The 23,723-nt window shown below is 46.6% G+C and overlaps 2 long non-coding RNA genes across 3 annotated transcripts in view; one reads left to right on the top strand and one right to left on the bottom strand.

The window, feature by feature from the left end:
- Positions 1–23,723, bottom strand: part of LOC138569232 (uncharacterized) — a 97,370-nt gene that overhangs the window by 22,707 nt on the left and 50,940 nt on the right. The window contains exon 3 of one of the 2 annotated variants that reach the window (XR_011303181.1): positions 9,940–10,017. This is a non-coding gene — a long non-coding RNA (uncharacterized lncRNA). The remainder of the gene's footprint in view (positions 1–9,939; positions 10,018–23,723) is intronic. The other variant, XR_011303180.1, reaches the window with a different exon arrangement.
- The window catches only part of LOC138569239 (uncharacterized), a 46,034-nt gene continuing 39,760 nt past the window's right edge, over positions 17,450–23,723 (top strand). Inside the window, exon 1 of the long non-coding RNA XR_011303183.1 lies at positions 17,450–17,633. This is a non-coding gene — a long non-coding RNA (uncharacterized lncRNA). The remainder of the gene's footprint in view (positions 17,634–23,723) is intronic.

Here is a 23,723-nt window from a genome sequence, read left to right as displayed (position 1 = left end):
TTAACTTTGTCCAACTCAAGGCCAACAGGGCCCCAGTAACCAAGGGGTCTGGGGAAGGTCCCAGCCCAACGAGAAGAAAGGAAGGAACAAAAATTAACTAAACCGGCTCAAACAGGCTTTGGGTCGGAGTGACTGTCAATCCCTCGGCTGTGGCATTGCGTGGAACGCCTGGGTGCCAAGAATGCAGGTTCCGGCATGGAGTGCTGATGGTCGGTTACTAATCATGTGCGACAGGAGTTTTCCCTCCTTTTGGAAATTTCATCCAGCGGCTATGCTGGGGCTTTGGTGTTGAGCTGCGTGGTTTACCTGTCGGGGAGGTAGTTGTATCTTCCCCAGGTGTCGAGGGCTCGCTCCCCATAATGCTGCCTGCCTCCTCCAGGGCGTGAATTACTCTTGTTTGGCCCTCAATTGTGAACTGAAGCGAGGCCGGGTAGAGCCAACGATATTTGATTTTCTGATCCTGCAGAAAGGTTGTTAGAGGCCGAAGGGCTCTCCGCCGTTGGACTGTGGAGGTGGCTAGATCCTGGAACAGCTGTATGGCGGCTCCCTGGTATGTCAGGTCGCCTTGTGAGCGGCTCGCTGTCATGATCTCCTGTTTCGTAGAGAAAAAATGTACTAGTGATCACTTCAAGGCTAGCCGCCAATGGGGTATTCCTGCGGCCTCGCAGTCTATTAGTGCGATCGAGAAGAAGTAGTGACTTATCGCCGTCCGGGAGAAGAGTCTGGAAGAGATCTCTGATGTAGGCAGGGAGGGCTTGGTCCGGGATCAAGGCGGGAACCCCTTTGATACGGATTTTGTTTCTGCGGGTCCTGTTTTCCAGGTCCTCCTGTTTGCGGTGCATAGTTTCTGCGTTGTTCTCCAGAATCTGGGTTTTCTGTCGCAGCTCCGCAATCTGCGCCATGTGTTCCAGGACTTGGTCTTCTGTGTCCCCGACCCTATGTTCCACCTCGTCCACGAGGTTGTCCAGGCCATCTATCTTGGTTGTAACCTCTGCCATGCAGTTGCAGAATTCCATTTTGATGTCGGCGAGGAGGCCCTGAATATCGTCTTTTGTAGCCCATTGTCCTTGGGCCCTTGTGGGCGAGGAAGGCTGGGTCGGGGTGGGGGGAAAGGCTGTTTAGATTTCTCCTTCAAGTGGAGTAAATTGGCTATATCCGCTGACTTTGGCCCCTTCTGCTTAGACATCTTGGTGTCTGGGTCGCCGTCTGCACGGGTTACGGTAACAGTAACAAGCTGTTATTGGGGGGGCAGTTTCGGTTGTGACCCCCTTTTCGCCCCAGCTGGGCACGTGGATCCTTGCAGGGTGTCTTGGGGGGAGGCCATACCTTAACAATGCCACCTGTCAGGTCACTGCTGGTAAGGGTTCCAGGCAAGTTCCACAGACCTCTCCGCAGCCTATATAGGCTAGTGTTTGCTGAGGTTTACTGCAGTGGTTGGGATATTTTCTACTGCATTGTCAATTTCATTTGGGCTGCTGTTCTCCATGTTTCCCTTTTTGTGCAGGGGGGCCACCCAGGCAGATCCTTCAGTGTTGCCTGTAGTGGCGGAGGTCCGCAGGCTTCAGGCGTGTGGTCGGGGTGTTGCCCGTTGGGTCCACGTGGACCAGGGTGGATGGGCCCCGAGGGGGGCATTAAATGGGGCAATTGAAGACCAAGGAGGGCTGACTCGTGCCTCCCCAGTCCGATGTCAGTGTCCACAGGCCTGTCACAGGCCAAGAGGCGTAGTGCTGGTCTGGTGATGGGAAGGCCCCAACTGGTGCTGGACCTGTGCTGGTGGGCACGTGGGCTGCAGGCCTCCTTTCCCTCCTCAGGGTCCCAGGGCTAGCATGGTGGGTCCGCTGGGGGGATTGTGCGGGCAGAGGGACTGACACTGCATGTGGTCCCGTGGCCAAAGTCAGGGCGGGGTGTTGGTGTGGCTGATGGTGGGTGGCTGGGGACACCTCCACAGCTCCCCGCTGCTCCAGAAGTCAGGCACGGCAGGGGTGCGTGCTACTGTGCCGGCTCCTTGCCGGCGATGCGGCCCGCTCTCCGCCTCCACGTCTGCTGTGGGCGGGACGTCCGCAACGGTCAGGCAGAGGGTTTATGTAGAGTGGGCCTGCGGTGTAAGGCAGGCGGGCCCAGGAGACCCCTCGCAATGTCCAACAGTCCAACCTCCACGGACGGGGAGGGCATCCACCACCCCTCTCCACCAGGCGCCGATCCCCCTCTCTGTCGCTGGTCTCAGGGAGCAGGGACGAAACAGGAGCTGCGGCCGCCTCAACACCTTTATTCAAGATGTCCTGAGACCCCGACCGTCGGGGTCCATGCTGGTCTGGTCGGTTCAGTGGGGGGATTTAGTGCAGGTCCGCAGGAACCGCCATCTTGGAGGTGGATTTCAGCCCCGGGCTGGGCTCCTGGAGCCGGAGGGTGGAGGGGCTTCCCCGTTCTGATTTCACCTCCCAGTCCAGCCGCAGACTCCCGAGGTGCTCCGCCATCCCTCACGCTTACTCCGTGCCAGGGATGATGCAATTAAACAGGCATTTATGGCGACAAACACCGGGCATCCCACGGAGCTCTCAGTGAGGCGTCCGCATCGTCGGTGCCTCAAGCCATATAACTCTTATTTGAATGACATTACAGCCACTCCAGTCACTGAGGCTGTCTCTAATGCTTGTAGCCATTGTGTATGTCCAGAACACTGTTTTTCCACTGTTGTAGCGCATCCAATATGTGATCACAAGGAAATGGAAAGAGGCTGCAAAGACTGCCTTTCCTAGGTGTTAGTCCAAGCTCTTTCCACTTCAAGGCATTGGTCAGGTGGATTCCATTTTCCCCTCTTTAACATGGCACAGTATGCGGCCGTGACGGATTGCCCTTTGGGAAGGGTGTAGAAGCCCTGGCTTTTTTGATTTTTATGAATTTACTAAAATTATGCAGTTAATTCCATCTCTGAAAGGGAAATCTGCCGATCAAGATTCCTCTTCCATACTTTTCTATGCAAAAAGCATAGTGTGTACATATGCCCTGCTCTACTACATCAGTATCCTCATCTACAGTGCCTGCTCTACTAGTGGCACACAGCAGGTTCAGAGGTCACAGATGTCCCTTTGGCAGCTGCTGTGAAAGCTAAGTCTCTGCAGCGCACGGTATGGATTTACAATATGCACCCCTGTACCGAACTCTAATGATTGTAAGTAGCCCATGCTAGTGGCAAGGTACACCCTAAATATAGGCCATGCCTGAGTTAGTGTATGGTGCATATCACTGCTCATAGTCGTTGCAGCCACATAAAACTGATATGACCCATGTGCCAAACTTGAAGGCCAAGTTTAGCTGTGGAGGGGTTATGTGTATTCTACCCAGACAGCTGGACCTTGCCCTACCGGCAGGAATGTAGACTGCAGGATTGCCTCTATTTGCTCCTTTGTAAGGCCTTTGATCCTATTACGAAAGTAAGGGGTGCGGTTAGTGTAGACAGGGAGAGCACTGTACAGTTGTGGGAGGTTTCCACCATCTTGTTTCTCTCTGCCTCTGCCTCTCCTTCCTGGCCTCTCCAATTCCTCTAGAACAAAATACTTTGGGTGTGATGTTAGAAGGGCAAAGTCCACTAATTTCAAGAGCAGTGATTGGACCCTAAAACAGGTTATTTTTAGTCCAATCACCATTGGATGTTGAGCTTGAAAAGATGGGGTCTGCCACCACTTCTTTGATGCTCTCTGGAACAACATCTGAGAGTGTTTCATTGGACCTCTTTTGGGAGGGTTACACTTTTCAAGGCCCTCAACAATTGAGGTGAAAAAGGAGCAGCCCAAAGCAGAAGGCAGCTCTGCCCCCTACCAACGCCCTGGGCACGTTGAGGATAAAACTTGCTGTGGACCAGAAACTGCCATTCTGCACCATAATCAACCAGAGTCAGGAGAACAGACCCTGGAAGAACTCACCCTGTCCTCTAGCCCCTGGATTGGGTCTCACAGCATCTGGCGGACCAGATCTGCCAAGGCACCCTGTTCTTCTGCCTCAGAACCAGTCAGGCAGCCGTCAAAGCCCATGATCTGCTAGGCTCAAATCAACTTGCTGACTCTTGCCAGGCATTACACCTCGACTCGACGCAAATTTCCCTCCAACTGCTGATTCGCCTAACTGCACATCGTAGCAACAGGATCACCTTTTTGACAACCGCTGCCCACCGACTCAAGTTGCTGGAGCGTCACTCATCAAAACATACCAAGAGAAGCCTTTAAAATGTTTAACATCTGCAGATCCATTAATTGGTGCCGGAGTGAACAGACATGGTGGTTGGCATGTACAAATTACACCACAATGTTTAGTATCCTATCTTCAAAATTACAGTAAGCAGTAACAGCAAAATATCAATATGTAGTAGTACCCTACGGAAATCCTAAGAGGAAGGACGATCAGTAATATGTATTATAGCTCAATTGAGTGAGAAGTTTTTTTGCATGAGCAACAATATCAATTTTTATAACCGTTGGTTGAGGGATTACTTTGACGATATTGACCACGCTAGCTCTTAATGGAAAGCTTGAAGAAAATGCCATAGAGCCTTATCAGTCATCCTTATGCCACAGAGAGAGAAGATATTTGTGGGGCTTATGGCAAAACACATCATCATAACCTTGTTTGGAAACCCATAATTTATCTGCAACATATTGACAAGAGAGGACAAAATTATTGCCAAAAAAATTAGATTTTTCATTGCCCTATTGCAATGTGCTTCGAGCCTCTGTGGGGCATGGAGACATTGCAGTCTTATGACAAAGCAAAATACTTCTTATTTCAGTACATTATATGTGGCCTTGCAGTGTGCAAGTTACAGGTTGCCTTTCCTGGAGCATTATATTCTATGCACCCCACATGTGCCTCAGACTTGTTTTCCAGGTTGTAGGCAATGGGACATCCAAACATCATTTTGAAATGGGCCCCCAAGAGCATAGGTGTCCTTAAGTGGTGGCAAAGAGGGACAACTGCTCCCCCCAATTGCTACCTTGCCCCCCTTTTGCAAAGAACACTTTCAGGGTTCTTAAAGGTGCTCCGTACACCAGCAGTGAATCACGTGTTTATAGTCCCTTTGTTTGCTGAGACTGTTCTTGCTTCTGGCCTGATGCAGACGCCAAAGAGTTGGTTGGGCTTTTAATATCATTGAGGTGGGGCCCATCTATGTTAAAGCCAGGCTTCTCACATACTGGGACATTGTTTTCTAAATCTACAGCTTATGGTGTGACAGAAACAAACACCTGCCAAAGTCAATCATACCTCTCAAACTTAAATCTGTCGGTTTTCTTTAAAATGTGTTTAGTTTTTTCGTTTGACCACTCCCATAAATACCCTCTGATTTGTGTGCCCCTTCCTTTGAATTTTATCAAAGGGTATACTTCTGAAGTTATTTGCTTCTCAAACTGCTCAATCAAAAATAAATGCTTTCATTATGCTGATGGCAATTATTAGGAATCTGAGCAGTGTTTTCATTGGTGCCACTATGGGGACAGAAATGGCCCTACCCTCCATCTGAGCAAAAGTCCAGCCCAACCCATCCTCTGGCCGAATGGTGGGTTTTAAAGTATTTTTTTTTTATAAGGAATTGCAAAAAGCCATAAGATTTACAGCCAGCTTTAAACCTATAAACCTATAACATCTCAGAAACAGGTACTTAACCTGCCGAGTTACCTTGGTAGCTTCCTACTTCATGACGTAGACTACCTTAAAAGAATTCAAAATTGCATATGGCTCCCCGAATGTGCCGAAATCACTGCACTATCAATAGTGCAGTTCATGCACATGAATTTGAAGCCAATTGATGTTTTCATCCCCAGCCACACTGACACTGCGCACAGTCTCATAAAGGATGTACACCCAGAAACTGAAAACTGTAAGCACCTCTATGGGCCAACGTGATGTTTCTGCCCCCATTGCTAAATAACTAAGGGGGAAGGTGCCTCATTCCCCCTGTACTCTGCGAATATGGATCACATTGCATCTTTTAAAGGGACTCTCTTTGACTATCTAGCATTTTTAACTGGGCCATGATTGATTGATTGATTGTTTATTTGTATAGCACCTATACACAATGTGTTTCAAAGGGCTTCAAGGCAAGGGAGGGAGCAAGGGAAAATACAATGACAATCTTACAAGGACTTGAGATATTAAAAATGTGAAAAGAATTACTATAGTACTAGGCCTGATGACATTTCAGATAGTAAAAGATCTATGACAAAGGTAAGAAGGGGAGGGGGTGGGCAGGTAGGAGATGAGACAGACAAGCAACTATCGTACTAGGCCTGACGACATTTCTGGTAGTGCCGGAGAGTTGACAAGAGGAGTGGGGCGGGGGAGGAGGAGAGGAACAAAACAAGCAACCATCGTACTATGCCTGACGTGCTGGCCGAAACTCTAAAAAACTCAACAACCAATTCAGCCACTTTACCATTGATAACATCAAAATCTCAGTCTCCGAAACAGTAAAACACTTAGGGCCTCATTACACGTTATGCGCTAAGGGTTTACCGTACCAGTAAGGGCACCGGTACCGGTAAACCCTTACTGCCTTACTATGAGGTCCCTTTGCCGGACCCGACCTCAAAGGCTGGTTTTAGCAGCCGTTAAGGAACGGGCCCGCAAAGGGACCTTGGTGCTAATTACGGTACCTCAATTTGCCGTACCGTAATTAGCTCCTTCCCCATTCCCATTGTGCCCTGTGGGGGCAAAAATGGGAATGGGGAAGTGCCTTGGTGAATGGGGAATTACCGCCCTCGCTCACCTTGGAGTAGGGCGGTAATTCCGCCATCCACCAAGGCAGACACGGTAAAATACCGGTGGCAACCATGGTGCTAATAGCGCCATGGTTACCGCATACCGTGTAATGAGGCCCTTAGAGTATACCTTGACTCAAACCTCTCTATGTCTGTGCAAGTTAATGCTATCGCCTCTGCCGGAGCATACCACGGAAAACTGCTAAATGCTGCCAGACCATTCCTATCCATGTAAAACTGCCTCACCATCGCCAGAGCTATAACAGGGGCAATACTCGACTACTGTAATGCCCTTTTTGCAGGCACGTCAGTAAATAATATGGAGAAGCTGTAAAAATAATCCAAAACAGCACCCTCCGCGCAGCCCTAGGTATCCCTAGAAGGGAACATATCTCTGCCGCCAGGAGACTGGCACACTGGCTACCCATCAAAGAGCGCATCCTCTTTAAAACTTTTGCTCAAACCCACAAATGTGTCCACCAAACGGCCCCCCTCTACCTGTCCCAAAGAATACACGGAGCTGCCTCCTCCAGACCAACCAGAACACCATACTCTAACATGGTCACAGTACCCAAAATTAAGCGAGACCGAGCGGGCGGCCCCAGCTTTGCCTACTTAGCAACCCTGCAATGGAATGCCCTTCCACCGTCCCTAAGAGCGGAAACTTCCCACATAGCCTTCCGCAAGTCAAGACACTATTCTTCACCTAATCCGGACTATGTGCCTTCTGTATACCCTGTAATCTGTATACAACAATCTGTATACAACACTAGCATTACGCCTGCCTGTAATATATGTAATATCTGTATTAAATTGTAATTATGTTTAAATGCCATTCGTATGCCTCTTGTAACTAAGATTATCACATGTAACAGCGCCTCGATGCCTAAGGGCTGTTTGCGCGCTCTATAAATTTAAATAAATTAATTTAAATAAATAAATATTTGTTTACCTAAAGCAGCTGGTCCTGTTGATCCTTATTGGTTGTGGCACCACCCTGCTCCCGTCTTCTATTTGTGCCCTTAAACTACCCATCTCCCACCCAGGAAAGTTATTGGGCAGGACCAAGATGGAGCTGTGCTCCAACTAAAATAACATTTTGCCAGAGTGCCTTTCTGTGTAGCGTCGACCCGAGACCCGCGCGTGATGGATGGATGGATGGGGAGGAGGTCCCCCAATAAATGTTGTCCAATTGCAACACTGCCCCCACATCCGGGCCCTAATATTGATTTTTAGAGATGGGCCTGTATAGAATTGTCTTCAGGGCGTGCCACATCATGTTATCATGCAAAATAAAATCGCCCTGTCGTCTCTCCTAATACCCCTCACAAACATTTTTGGGCAAAAATACTGCGCTAGTGTCTCCTCTCCTGTCTGCTGTATTTGCCTGCTCACGATGGCAGAGAACATGCTTGAACTGGTTAGGCGGGAAGATGGCTCGCGGCACTCAGGCTTGGCTCCAAGCGAATTCCAACGGCTGAGGTGATTGCCAACATTGTGAGAGAATAACCTGCGCCCTCCTGCCTCATGACAACCAGACAACACGAGAGGCAATCACCTCAGCCGTTGGAATTCGCTGCTGGAGCCAAGCCTGAGTGCCGCGAGCCATCTTCCCGCCTAACCAGTTCAAGCATGTTCTCTGCCAGACAGCGGCGGTTTTGGGAGTTGCATTGCATGTGAGCTATGAAAAGATTACAGGTTTTTAGAAGTGGATGGAGCCTCTTTAGTTCTTACTCTAAGAAATTCTGATGTAAATGTATGACTCTTTTTAAAAAAGAGTCACTTTTTCTTTTCACGGTCTATGACCGTGACATTTAATGCCATCTTGAAAACTAAAGATCTAGAAAAGAAACATAAATGGCAGAAGAGCTTATTTTAAGAAAATGGTATCAGGGGTAATGCTATGAGTCGAAGAGAAGACCATAAGTAATTAAAAAATATGAATTACATTACATTACAAGTACATTTCCTGTGGTGAATTTTGGTGCGAGTGCCAGCAGCGCGCGAGTTGACACCACCCTAGAGGCATGGAGGGGGTTCTCACCCCCGCAAACATTTTTGAAAAATGCCCTCCAAAGTGTGTAATTTATTGTCCAAACCCATCCAAATATGACATAAAAAGCAATAGGTTTTACATACTAATGGTGGTACAATTGTTTTTATTATTTTGCATTTTTAAAGCGCTCACACAGCCCGCAGGCATCGAGGCGCTGTTACAGGAATTGTTTGTTTTAGTTGCGTAGTTGCTTGTCTTAGTTGCGTATTTAAAACGTGCTTAAATACCGAGAGGTTTCTAAGCGCAGACCTGTTTCCAAGGCGAGCACGTTGCCGCTGAGCTATCCTCCCGGGACATACCATTGAAGTCAGGGATCTCTTGAATGAGTTCTTTTTCCATGGACAACATGGCCAAAGCATTCAGACGATCCTCAATCATTGTGTTTCTCAAGAATGTTTTAACTCGCTTCAGGGTGCATAAAGAACGCTCAGACTCAGCTGTTGTCATGGGTGTAGTAATCAGAATTTTTAATAACTGCATCGTCTCACAAAATGCTTATTTGAGATTGTTTTCAATGAACAATTTTAATAAAGAAATTGCCCCACTTGCACTACAGAATTCCGGTCTCTCATAAACAATTGAAAGCTCAGTGCACAGTCTACCTTGTTTAACATCGGGTATTCTTGGACAGGTGCAGTAAGTGCATCATTGGGAAAAGACTGTCCATGTGTTTGAAATAGGCCAATCTTTTAGGCAACAATTTGGCCCGCTCCAAGTGTTTAGTAAATGCAAAGCATTCTTGGGCTTGTGTAACTATGATATCATATACTTCTTTTGCAAAATGTTTCAAAGAGGTCATATTTATATTGCGACTTGCAAAGTTGCTTCTGGTGGAAGGTTAGCCTCCAAATGGTCAGTGCTTTCACGTTCTCTGCCAATGCATTTGATAAAAGTTGCAGTAGCTTTCTGCACATACACAGAATCAATATCTCGCATCTGAAGCTAGTTATAAAGAATGTCAGCATGGGGCATTATGTAATTGAACAAAAAAAGGAAGAAAAGGAACTCCTTCTCTTTCAGAGTTCTAATGAATCCCAGGGCATCATGCACAGTAACTCCCTTAAAATCATCCTGTTTTTCAATGATCTCATAGCACCTATGGAGTGCATCCCTATGCTGATAAATGGTTTATATTACCTGAATATGGTAGCTCCAGCGATGCGAGATGGTCTTGGTAGTGTTTTATCTGAATCATCATCTAGAACTTCGGTTCTTCTTGGAAAATGAGAAGAAAATGTAAAGAAGCAAGAGATATCAGTTAAGAAAATTTGAGCTTCTGATATTTTGGAAACAGCTTGTTCCATGATGAAGTTAAGCTGGTGTGCATTGCAATGTACATCATGGGCATTTGGAAACACAGCTACTTTCTTTTGGACTCCACCAGACAGCCCCTTATTACATTCGCACCATCTAATGTTTGCGCAATTACTTTTTTTGTGGCAATCTTCAAGGAATACTTAATCCAATTTTCCCATTATGGCAGTAGCAATGGTCTGCACACTAGAGTCTTTCAGCTGAGTAAATCCATAAAACCTTTCAACTATTCTGAATTGTTCATCAATGTAGCGATAGACTAGCACAGACTGAGTCTTAGTGGAAACATCGGTTGTATCATCTGCCTGCAGAGCCAGATAATCTGTGCGTTTTAACTGCTCTACAATGATCTCTCTAGTTACCGTGAGCATGCAGTCTAGCAGCTCATTCTGAATTGTTTTTGAAGTGCCCTTAAATACTGTCTGTAAATGCAGTTCCATTACACTGTCTATGCTGGATACAAAACCCACCAGCCCTCTAAATGTACCAGGATTCAAAGAATCTTCAGTTTTATTATGGCCACGTAAAGCCAATTCAAAGGTACCGCAAAAATGCACCCAGATGATTAACTGTCATGCGATGAAGTATTAGTTGCTTGACAAATACCCTCCTTGGTTCCCTCCTCCTCCTCCTCACCTGTACTGAGTTCTTCTGAGGAACTGTCTGTGTCTATGGCTCTCCTTTCTCTCCAGAGGTCCAGTCCTTTCCTGTTGAGTTTGGGACGAGCTCCACTGGAAGCCACCCTGCCTGCTGTCAAACAGCAAGGCAGAAGGGACCCTCAGGGAGTCCGCCCCCAATTCCAGGGAAAGGCGTGGCTGAAAAACCCTGGTGTGCTTGGATGTAGTAGCACTACGAATATCAAGGCTGAAAGCTTTCCGTTGAAGTAGATGAGAGGACTTCAATTCCCAGAAGACACTGCTGGAGTCGAGCTAGCGTACGTAGCGCTGTTTGGATGGAGACCGTAGCCGAGGAATGAAGAAGAGGTCTGCAGAAGGCTGCGGTGGGAAGGAGCATACAATCGTAGATGTATGTACAACAAGTTAGGGAAAAGCACTAGAGCGGAAGAAGGAACAAGGACTACAAAGCGGGAGGAACAGAGGAGTGGAGGAAGCACCATGAGAGATCAAAGGCTAGGAGCTGAGCGGGCAATCACTGAGGACTTGAGAAGAGAAAACAAGCGGGAATTAACAAGGGGAGTCAGAGAGGAGCACTAGCGTACGAAACCTGGCTAGGAAAGCAAGGTTGCAACGCATCGATTACCGCGTGTGACGCCTATATATATGCGTCATGACGGTAACGTGCAGTGCGTGGGAGACTAGACCGCTGGTGGAGGAACGGAATCAGCCCTTCCATCGGCTCCATAGCTTCCATGGAGCGCGCGTGATGACAGTATAACCCCTTCGCCAAGGCCGTCCTCCAGGCTTGCCTGGATGGTGTCTGTGGAATATGCGTAGGAGTCTGGTGGCATGTAGATTTTTGGCTGGTTCCCAAGATCTTTCCGTCCAAGGGTATCCTTTCCACAGTACGAGGTATTGTAGGACTCCGTGTTTGTAACGTGAGTCTAAGATGCGTGAAACCTCATACTCTTTGGCGTCATCATCCACACTGGGTATCTTTCTTCTGGAGGTTCTCAAAAAAGGATCAGGTTTATACTCCTTAAGAAGCGAGGTATGGAACACTGGATGTATTCTTCGAAGAGAGTGCGGGAGGTTTAGCCGAAAGGCCACAGGATTGATCCGTTGTTTTATGGAAAACGGTCCAATATATCTCGGAGTGAATTTACCTGGGTGGACTCTCCGGGGAAGGTATTTAGTGGATAACCATACCTTGCTTCCTTTCTTCCAATCAGGATTAGGTCTTTTTTTTTTGTCAGCCCATCTCTTGTAAGTCTGGCGACTGGCTAATAGGGTTTCTTGAGCAAACTTATGAGTTTGTTTCAGAGTGTCCAGTAGTAGGTCTACGGTAGGGACATTAGTGGGTTGAATAGTAGGAAATGGGATGTGTTTGGGTTCGTACCCATATGTACATTTGAAAGGACTCATTCCTATTGCAGTATGTTTGGTGTTGTTATACGAGAATTCTGCAACCGATAAGAGATGATACCAGTTATCCTGAGTCTGGTTGCAGTAACATCTTAGAAACTGTTCAAGTGTAGCATTGAGGCGTTCGGTCTGTCCGTTAGTTTCTGGGTGAAAGCCAGAAGACAACGCTCTCTGAATCTGCAACTGTTTACACAAGGTTGTCCAAAACTTGGAGGTGAACTGGGTTCCTCTATCAGACACAATTGAGGAAGGTAGACCATGGAGACGGACTATCTCCTTTAAGAACACGTCTGCTGTGGTAGTGGCAGAAGGAGTGCCTTTAAGAGGAATGAAATGAGCCAGCTTACTGAAGGAGTCGACCACTACCATGACAGCAGAACATCCTCCCGATCTGGGTAACTCAACGATAAAATCCATAGATATATGTTGCCAAGGTCCGGCAGGTGGTTCATCTTGTTGTAGCAGCCCCAATGGTTTAGCCGAACTGTGTTTGCTCTGAGCACAGACTGGACAGGAAGAGACATACTCCACAACATCCTTATTCATCTTTGGCCACCAGAAATGCCTCTTCAGTAGTTCCAGTGTAGCAGTACGGCCCATGTGACCAGCCATGGGCAGATCATGGCACCACGAAAGAGCTTGGTTCTGGAGATCTTGGGTGGGTAGGTAAAGCAAGTCATCTTTAAACGGGTATTCTCCTTTGTAGGATAGAGAGGGGTCTCTTGGAAGAGAGGTGGTTTTTTGGGCTGGCAGAACCTGTTGTAAATAATTATTTACTGTTCCTATGAATCTCTTCCCATTGAGCAGCCATTCCTGTTCGGGGTGATTCCCTGATCCTTCTTGATGGCTGCGGGAGAGTGCATCAGCTAAGTGATTGTCTTTACCCGGTAGGTATGTGAGTATGAAATCAAATTGGGAGAAGTAATAAGCCCAACGAGCATGACGAGAGTTCCTGCATTCCATCTGTTGGAGAATACTTAGGTTCCTGTGGTCTGTTCGTACCTGAAACGGGTATTTCGCTCCTTGCAACAAATGGCGCCATTCCTCACAAGCCTGTTTAATTGCCAACAGTTCCTTTTCAATCACCGAATAGTTTCTTTCACTGGAGGTGAGTGTTCTGGAATAATAGGCAATGGGATGTTCGAGTTGATCCTCCTTCCTTTGTAGTAGAGCTGCTCCAATAGCCCCTTGTTAGGCGTCAGCTTCTACGATAAAGGGTTGAGACGGATCAGGCTGCCTGAGGATAGGTGCGGAGGTAAATGCTTGTTTGAGCTGATGAAAAGCGAAATCTGCTTCTGGCGTCCAACGGAACTTCACCCCTTTCTTTAGCAAAGCTGTGATAGGTAGGACTATGTTGGAGAAGCCTGTGATGAATTTTCGATAGAAATTTGTCAGCCCCAAGAACCTCTGGATGTCCTTGACTGAACTGGGAACAGGCCAATTGTTAATAGATGTAGTCTTGTTAGGGTCCATCTCAATGCAGTTTTCTGACAGAATAAAGCCCAGATATGAAACTGTAGAAACCTCAAAAAGACATTTCTCTGGCTTGACTAATAGGTGGTGGTCTCGAAGTCTCTTGAGCACTTCTCTTACGTGTAGACGATGTTGTTCGAAAGTGTGAGAGTAAACCAAGATGTCATCCAAGTAAACTACAGTGGACTTAAACAGAAGATCACTGAAGACCTTGTCCATAAATCTTTGGAACTGGGCTGGCGCGTTAACCAACCCAAAGGGCATTACCTTGTACTTGAAATGACCTAATGGAGTACGAAATGCGGTCTTCCATTCGTCCCCTTGTTTGATTCGTAGGAGATGATAAGCCCCTCTGAGGTCTAGTTTGGTAAACCATTTTGCCCCTTTTACTGCTTCCATGATCTCCTTTATCAGAGGCATCGGGTATCGATCTCGAATGGTTTGACTAATTAGGCCCCTGAAGTCAATACAAGGTCTGAGTTCCTTGGTTGCCCTTTTTGGTATAAAGAACAGAGAAGCTCCAGCAGAGGAAGTAGATTCTTGTATCAAGCCATTCTGTAAATTGCTGGCTAGGTAGTCTCTTAATGCCTCCTTCTCCGGGAGGAATAAGGGATACATTCTCCCAAATGGAACCACCGCATTAGGTATAAGATCGATCTTACAATCCTCGGCTCGATGTGGAGGAAGAGGTCTGGGAAGAGTGTCTGCAAATATGTCGGTAAATTCTTGATAGGCAACAGGAATGGAGTTAATACTCCTTGCTGACACTGTGTCACCCTGATGTGAATGTTGCCCTTTCTCCTTCAAACAGGACTGCATACAAAGGTCTGACCTGAACTAAATAATGTTAGTTACCCAGTCGATTCCCGGATTGTGTTTTCTTAACCAGGGTATCCCGAGTATCACTGGAAAGTGGGCAGCCTTAATCAGATCGAATATCACGGTTTCATGGTGAGTCTTCATCTTAACCATGACTTCTGTGGTTTCTTGTCGGATAAGACCGGAAGACAAGGGGGTACCATCCACTCCTTCTACAGGTATGGGTTGAGGCTTTTCTCTCCTAGGAATGGCGTATCTACTGGCCCATTGGTCGTCCATAAAGTTCCCAGCTGCACCACAGTCAAGCATTGCCAGACACTCAACTGCTTGAGTAGAGGTCCATTCCAGGACGATCTTTAGGACCATAAGTTGGTTTGAGGGGGTACATGGTATAGTGGATTTGTAACACAGGGATTAGCAAGAGAAGCCCCTTCCGTGTCCCTGCTCAGGGTCGGGGTCTGTCGTTTCCCGATCTTCGGGGAGGTACTTCCGGACAGTCTCTTAGAAGGTGCTTCTCAGAACGGCAATACATGCACAAGTGCAGGTCTTTTCATCTCTTTCTTTCTGCTGCGCTGAGGGGACCCTTTTGCTGCACCTATTTGCATGGGCTCTTCAGTCTGGGAAAAAGATCTGTCTGGAGTAGCTGGCGTGTAGGAGGATGGTGTAGAAGGCGGATTGGATCTGGTCTTCCTTCTTTCTGCTCGTCTCTCGGAAATTCGAAATTCCATCTGGAGGGTCAGAGCGACCAGTTCTTGGAAGGAGGAGGGTCTTGCTACTCGAGAGAGTTCATCCTTCAAGTCTTCATATAGCCCTCTCCGAAAGAGAGTCTGCTTAACTGAGTCAGGCCATCCTGTCTCCAAAGCTATCCTCTGGAAGTTCGAGGCATAGGTTTGTACATCAACAAGACCCTGTTTGAGGTCTGGTATGTTTTCATAGGACGCGTACAAAGTCTCGGTCCTTTCAAAGCGTTCTCTGAATTGTAATACAAAGGCATTGTAATCATTCAGCACAGGATCAGTTTCTGTAACCAACAGGGTGGCCCATGCTAGAGCGTTACCCCCAAGGTTTGAGACGAGGAAGCCAACCTTTGCTTTGTCGAATTCATACATCTTTGGGCGAAAAGTGAAGTATACTCTACAGGCATCGAGGAATTCCTTAATCTTCTTGGGGTTCCCTTCATACTTCCCACAAGGTAAGGGCATAGGTGGGAGATCTCCCCGAACTTCTTCTCTCAGAATCATTTGTTGTCTCAGAGCGGCATTGTCAGCCATAAGGGCGGTGTTTTCTACCCTCATGGTTTGGAGCTCAGCAGTTATACCCTGTATGGCATTGACCAGTTCTTGATACTGCTCTAAGCTAGCCATCCTTTGGCGTTGCAAACTGTCATGCGATGAAGTATTAGTTGCTTGACAAATACCCTCCTTGGTTCCCTCCTCCTCCTCCTCACCTGTGCTGAGTTCTTCTGAGGAACTGTCTGTGTCTATGGCTCTCCTTTCTCTCCAGAGGTCCAGTCATTTCCTGTTGAGTTTGGGACGAGCTCCACTGGAAGCCACCCTGCCCGCTGTCAAACAGCAAGGCAGAAGGGACCCTCAGGGAGTGCGCCCCCAATTCCAGGGAAAAGCGTGGCTGAAAAACCCTGGTGTGCTTGGATGTAGTAGCACTACGAATATCAAGGCTGAAAGCTTTCCGTTGAAGTAGATGAGAGGACTTCAATTCCCAGAAGACACTGCTGGAGTCGAGCTAGTGTACGTAGCGCTGTTTGGATGGAGACCGTAGCCGAGGAATGAAGAAGAGGTCTGCAGAAGGCTGCGGTGGGAAGGAGCATACAATCGTAGATGTATGTACAACAAGTTAGGGAAAAGCACTAAAGCGGAAGAAGGAACAAGGACTACAAAGCGGGAGGAACAGAGGAGTGGAGGAAGCACCATGAGAGATCAAAGGCTAGGAGCTGAGCGGGCAATCACTGAGGACTTGAGAAGAGAAAACAAGCGGGAATTAACAAGGGGAGTCAGAGAGGAGCACTAGCGTACGAAACCTGGCGAGGAAAGCAAGGTTGCAACGCATCGATTACCGTGTGTGACGCCTATATATATGCGTCATGACGGTAACGTGCAGTGCGTGGGAGACTAGACCGCTGGTAGAGGAACGGAATCAGCCCTTCCATCGGCTCCATAGTTTCCATGGAGCGCGCGTCATGACATTAACTTTGACAAGATGTATCGGTTTTTATCCACATCCTCATTATGCTTTATCACGCTCCGGCGATAGGCATCGTTCAACTGTGTTGCAATGTTTACAGTTCCCAACATGCGCATCTGTAATATATTCTCAATATGAGATTTGCATGATTCATGTCTCTTGCTTTTTTCTGACAAATGCTTTAAGTCAGTGACTCCTGTTTTCATCCAGGCTGTTTCACCTCCAAACAGCAGGCAGTGGAAAGCAGAGCAAAGACCGCTTAGCAACGCCACCAGTGAGCCATGTATTTTTTTCATACCAAACCATGGAAAATGTGCGTGTGTAGGCCTTTCCCCTATCTTTTGCAGACTGTTAAATTTTTAAATCTGGCCGATCAAGCTCTAGTCGTTTTTAACTGTGTGCGAGTCTGTAAAATGGTTTTGAGAGCAATTGATCCACTGAATTCATTTTCAGCAAGAGTGACACCAATTAATACGCAAAATTATGATGTAAATACGTATATGGGATCATGTAGTAATTGTTCAAAGGTATGCTCTTTAATAACACAGAAGTACAATTTGTCGGTACTAGGCACAGATAACATCTGCAATTATACCCAATTCAGCTGTACTTGTCATTGACCAGTACAGTTGAGTTGGGTATAATTGCCGATGTTATCTATGCATGAGTTAACATACATGCCCATTAGCAACTGTGACACCAGCCACACAGTACGTATTGCAGCTTGTTTGGCAAATGAGTGCGTATGGAAGAAATAAGGCAAGTTTGTTCTGTTAATATTGTTCTAAAAACATTGTTTACAGTGTGGGGAGAAATGCACTTAGATTTTTCGGACTGCATCACAACCCCTAACCCTCCCAAGGACTGTGGGAGCCATGGTAAAGAAAGAAGGCATTCTGATGTTTCAAAGGTCATGGGATTTTTCAACTGTAAAACTGAAATCACTGTATACCATTCAACTGGAAAATACCAGGACATCATGAGGTAAGTGGGACCCACCACCCAGTCCTATCCTTTAAAAAACAGTTTCCAAATGGACAATAGGTTTGCTTCCGTTGACCCATAAGCAAACTTCTTGGCATTATATGTCTTAGGACTTTCCATTTTCACATGGCACCCTTTCAGCTAGCCATCGATACCATTCTTTAGTCTGTACTGTTCATCTGATTTTCCCCACCTCTTTGATCCCCACAAACATGGGCTTCTTTTCTAATTGTTTTAAGCAAGATAGCTGCATGCCTTCTTTACTAAAGAACCCAAACAGAGTTGGAGTGCCCTGAGCACCCAACACTACAAAAGAATCATGTTAGCCAGGGATGTCATTTGGGGATCTCTGGGGGCCGCAGCTGCAACCCCTGGGAGCCACAGTTGCAACCCCTAAGACTCCCTTGCAAACCCAATTTAAAAAATAAAAAGAAAAAAGAAAAACAAATTTTGCACAAAAAAATGTGTGCTCCTGGTGTAGCAGGCCCTCTCGTGGAGCGGAGGGGCCCGCCACACCCAGTCCGGTGTTTCCCCAGCTCAGTCATCACCCATCAGGGTGAAGGCTGAGCCAGGGAGGTACTCAGTAGGGGTTGGAGCTGACCATGACATGTGGCACATGTCACATGCCACGTTCATCTCCAACCCCTTCTCCCTCGGTTTCATTGCAGCTCACATAGAGGAACCAGGAAGCCCTCGCAGATTGCTGGTTCCTGTTTGTGAGCTGCATGGAGGAGCTGAGGGGGCCTGGAACGACGGACCGTGGCTGCAAGAAAAAGGTAAGAAGGTGTTTTTTTTGTAATATGATGTGTGTTTTGCCGGGGTAAAGTGTGTGTCTGTCAAACACAATAATGGGGGAAGGTGTGTCAACACACACGATCCACAGAAGCCGAATGAAGTCGCCCCTCCACCCGTGGTTGGCACAGGTACCTGATATATAAAACAGGTGGCAGCCAATGGGGGGAAGAGCACAGTTGATTCCTAGCATTTGACAAAAAGCATGCCAAAATCTGGATGTAAATTGCGACCCTCTATCTGAGACAATGCTTTTTGGCAATCCAGGCAGCCGAAACACATGTTGTAAAAAGAGCTCAGCCAATTTACCTGCCCCAGGTATCCCCTCACACGGAATGAAATGGGCTTGTTTCGATAGAAAATCTACCACCACCCAAATGGTATCACATTGATTATCGGGGGGCAGATCCGTGATAAAATCCATAGAAATGTGTGTCCATGCTCTCTCAGGGGTTGGTAACGGTTGCAGTAAACCTCTTTTCTTAACATGCTCTGCCTTATTCCGGGCACAATTCTCACATAAGTCCACATATCTCTCCATATCCTGTTTCAATGTGGGCCACCAAAAATATTTGTCCAACATATTCTTCATTTTTTTCAGACCTGCGTGCCCTGCTAAGGTAGACTTATGACACCAGACTAAAGCCTTATCTTGTAACTCTGCAGTTGGTAAATATAACCGATTCTGATGATACGGCAGTCCCTCCCTTGTGGTTCATGCCGGATAACTGTTTTGCCACTCTAGCAATTGTCGTGAGGGTAAAGCTTTCTTAACCAATTCAAGGACCTGCTTTGTAATGGCCCCAACAATTTTGTCTGGTGAAAGGATGGTCTTTACGTCACATACTGAATTTCCAAATTTTGTTGTCTGGAAAGAGCATCTGCCTTTCCGTTCTTACTACCCGGCCTAAAAGTCACCACAAAATCAAATTCATTGAAGTGCTGAGACCATCGTAGTTCTCTAGGACTGAGGGTTTGGGCTGTCTTAAAATTAGCAAATTCTTGTGATCAGTTACCATCACCACCTGATGCCTAGCTCCCAGTAAATAATGCTGCCATTCAAGGAAAGCGGACCGAATCGCCAACAACTCTTTATCAGTGATGGAGTAATTCTGTTCACACCCTGACAGTTTTCTGGAATAAAAAGCTACAGGATGCCATACTCCCTTTTCATCTTTCTGTGACAGAATGGCTCCAATCGCCACATTACTTGCATCTGTTTCAACCTGAAATGCCCTCTCAGTGTTGGGATGTTGCAACACTGGAGCCGTAGTGAAGGCAACCTTCAACTCCTGAAAGGGTTTCTCTGCTTCAGAACTCCGACTAAACCTCACCGCCTTCTTTAATAGATGCGTGATGGGAGTGACAATTTTAGAGAAATTGCTAATAAATTGCCTATAAGAATCCAAGAAAAGATTGTATATCTTTGATGCATTGTGGAGAAGGCCAATCTCTAACCGCCTGCACTTTCTTGGGATCCATCACAATTCCAGTATCAGTCAATATAAATCCCAAAAACTCCACCTGCGTCACATGAAAGACGCACTTCTCCAATTTGACACACAATTGATAATCCTGTAACCTTTGCAACACAGTCCTCACATGTTTTACATGCTGCTCTTGAGATTCTGAATAAATCAAAATATCATCAATATAAACAATGACAAAAATATCAGTGAATTCATGCAATACTTCTTGCATAAAAAACTGAAAAGCTGCTGGAGCATTACATAAACCAAAAGGCATTACCAGGTATTCAAACAAACCAAACTTCGTTCTGAAAGCTATTTTCCACTCATCCCCCTCTTTTACCCGTATCAAATGGTAAGCACCCCTTTAATCCAAATTAGTATAAATCTTGGCAGCCTTCACTTGATCTAAAAGAACTGAAATCAAAGGCAACATAAATCTATTCTTGATGGTTACCTTATTTAATGCACGATAGTCAATGCATGTACGCAAGGGTCCTTCTTTCTTGGGAACAAAAAATAAAGGTGAGGAGACTGGGGATGTGGAATGTCTAATAAAACCCTTAGCCAACATCTCATCTAAATATTCTCGTAGATACTGATTTTCCTTTTTCGTGCAAGGCAATTTTGCTCCTTGCTCTAAGTCAATAACACAATCATAAGGTCTATGTGGGGGTAACTGCTCAGCTATTCTTTTATCAAAAATGTCACTAAATTCCAAATATTGGGCTGGAATTCCTTCTATTACCGCTCCCACAATCTGTTCTACTGGCCTCTGTTTCACTAACCAGTTTGCTGGTCCTCCTCTGGAAAAATGTGTTCCTGACATCTCTCCTCCTCCTCAAACCACACAGTTTGCCTTTCCCAATCAATTCTTGGATTGTGAAGAACTAACCAGGGCATTCCCAAAATCAATCCAAATTGAGGTGCTGCTATTAAATCAAATGTGATTTCCTCTCTGACCATGTACACAAATCATGTCCAGTTTTTCTGTTTGCTTTCGTATGGGCCCTGATACCAATGGTGAACCATCCACAACTCCTTCCACCTTACTCTTGTCCAACAAAGGTAATCCTAACTGTGCAGCCAAAGTAATGGCCACAAAATTGCCTGTAGCCCCTGAATCCACCATTGCCAAAACCTCCTGCTTAGTTAACGCGAAACATAACGTCACCAAAATGTATTTCTACTGTATTTGCAACCCATCTGGGGAACCTTACATCCATCGGGCCTGGCACCTGTGTTCCCCATAAGGCCGGCCCATCTCTTTTCCCACCTCCTTCGTACTCCTCTCACCTCCCACCCTTTTCTGTGGTATATTTGGACAGGTACGTATAAAATGTCCTGCTTGTCCACAATAAAGACATAGGCCCTCATTCCAACCCAGGTGGTAAGTTCCCTACTTTACCACCATGGTGTAAACTATGTTTACACCATGGTGGATGGCGGATTTACCGCCCCATTCCAAGGTGAGTGGGGCGGTAAATCCCCAATCCCCATTTACCCGTCCCCATTCCCATTTTTGCCCCATAGGGCATAATGGGAGTGGGGAAGGCGCTAATTACGGCACCGTAAATTACGGTGGCGTAATTAGCGCCAAGGACGCTTAGCGCCTTGGTATTTAACGCCTGCTAAAAGCAGGCGTTAAGGTGGAAATCAGGCGTTAAGGGTTTAACGGTCCAACAGCACCGTTAAACCCTTAACGCCTGGGTTGGAATGAGGGCCATAATGTATTAATTTTACGCTGTTCCGTCTCTGCTGCTGACAAAGGTCCCCGTACACTACCAATCTGCATGGGCTCCACTTCATTACTCCGTCCTCCTCTACTCCTGTCTAAACGCACAAAAGGCACTGCTTCCGGTCTCTCTTTATCTCCCTTCCGCTCATTTATACGATGATACAACCTCAAGGCTAAATCAATCATGGCCGTGCAAGTTCTTGGTTGCGGCTCTACTTGAGCAATAGCATCTTTCAATTCCTCACGTAATCCCTGATAGAACAACACTGTTTGTTTAGCCACTGGCCACTCGGTCTCAATTATCAACCTGTTGAACTGTGTTACATATGTTACCAAGTCCCGACCTCCCTGTCTTAACCCTAGCAGTTCCTTATCCTGTGCTAATGAAACCTCTCGGTGATCAAACAATCTACCAAATTCCCATAGAAAATCATCACAATTGTATAGCAATGGGTCATCTTTCTGTACCTGCGGCATGGCCCAGGCCGCTGCATCTCCTGTCAAATATGAAATTACAAAAGCCGTCCTGGCCTGAATGGTTTCGAACGCCGACGGTTTACACAAAAAAAGAAGTCTGCATTGGGTCAGGAATGTCATGTATTTCCGATGATCCCTTGAAAAGCGTTCTGGCGCTGCCAATGGAACACTACTAGGAGCCTGAACGACTACCGTGGGATTCTGACTCAAGGAACCCCCTAATGCACTAGCCCCTTCCAATGGAGTTCTCTGGGCTACCAAACTCTGTACTTGTGTCTTTAAATTATCCGATTCCTGTTTTGCTTGTACCAACTCTACCTGAATATCTTGAAGCGCCTTTAGCACATCGGCCAAGGCAGGAGTAGTCGCTTCCATTTGGCTTGGGTGGTTATAAGTATCCCAATCTAGGGGTGGCTTATTATGTCAAACACAATAATGGGGGAAGATGTGTCAATACTCTCCCCCGAACCACAGAAACCGAATGAAGTCGACCCTCCACCCGTGGTTGGCACAGGTACCTGATATATAAAACAACAGGATACCACGTGGCAGCCAATGGGGGGAAGAGGGTTTAGGGAGAGGTTGTGGACGGGAAGGGGAATATAGGAACACCGGAAAGAGGTTTAGAGCAATACCTAATGTGGATAGGACCGGGGAAAGAACAGGAAAAAACCCTACACTGTATAATGCCTTGACAACTAGCATAGATCATAAACACCACATCCAGCACACCCACAACCCCCTTAATACAGGCCTTGATGTACTGTTTCTTGACTACTTGTACTCCTAGTACCCCTTGATACAGGCACAGATGAACATACAGCTGACTGGATTACATGTAAGCAAGCAGGATGAAACACACATAGGAGAGGTGTTCTCCACATGAAAAAACATAACACATGGCCCACTGGGCAAGCATAGGCAACACTTACAAAACATACAACATAAGCGTATTAGACATGGAACAGAACAGCCATTGGACTGTAGTTATTGTCTCCCTCTGCATGTTCCTGATTCCCTTTGACTGTGACTAAAGTTGGCAATGCGCCCTGAGAGCCCCTCACATGCAAAAGCACTTGTCCCTTTTTGCACGAGAAAACGTATAACTTATGAGTTCATAATTCGCATGAAATGCTTAGCCCAACACTTATTGCTCCCACACAATGAAAACACACAATGACCATAGCATCAGCGTTTTGCCCATATGATATGGAGGTTTCCAATCTTTCGTCCGGGAAGCTTGCAAGCCTTCCCGGACGCAATCTTTAGTAGCCCTTAGCAGCAGCGCGTGTCCTCCTTCCGCTGCTGCACGAGAAACGTGTTCGCTCAGGAGCACCAAACACCTGATGTGGAAAACCCCCGTAGCATGCGTCCGTCATCTGCAGATTCCTGCTCAAGGAAAAAAGGTTGCAGGCGCTCGTAGTCTCCTAATCCTCCGGCATGGCTTCGCCCCAAGAACAAAAAAAGCCACACCTGCCGTACGCCGTTGGCCCTTAATAAACTGCTGTTCATTAATGTCAGTTGGCCACACGCGTGTACGGCAAAACTACCAAATGTCCCACAGCCTGCTGGGAAAGGTAGTTTTACTGCCATATTTCAGCTGTCTAGGCTTTT

This window comes from Ambystoma mexicanum, chromosome 1p (genome assembly GCF_040938575.1).
Source record: "Ambystoma mexicanum isolate Mex_15411 chromosome 1p, UKY_AmexF1_1, whole genome shotgun sequence".
NCBI lineage: Eukaryota > Metazoa > Chordata > Amphibia > Caudata > Ambystomatidae > Ambystoma > Ambystoma mexicanum.
Note: the sequence above shows the minus strand (reverse complement) of the source record. Positions and strands in the feature narration are given on the sequence as shown.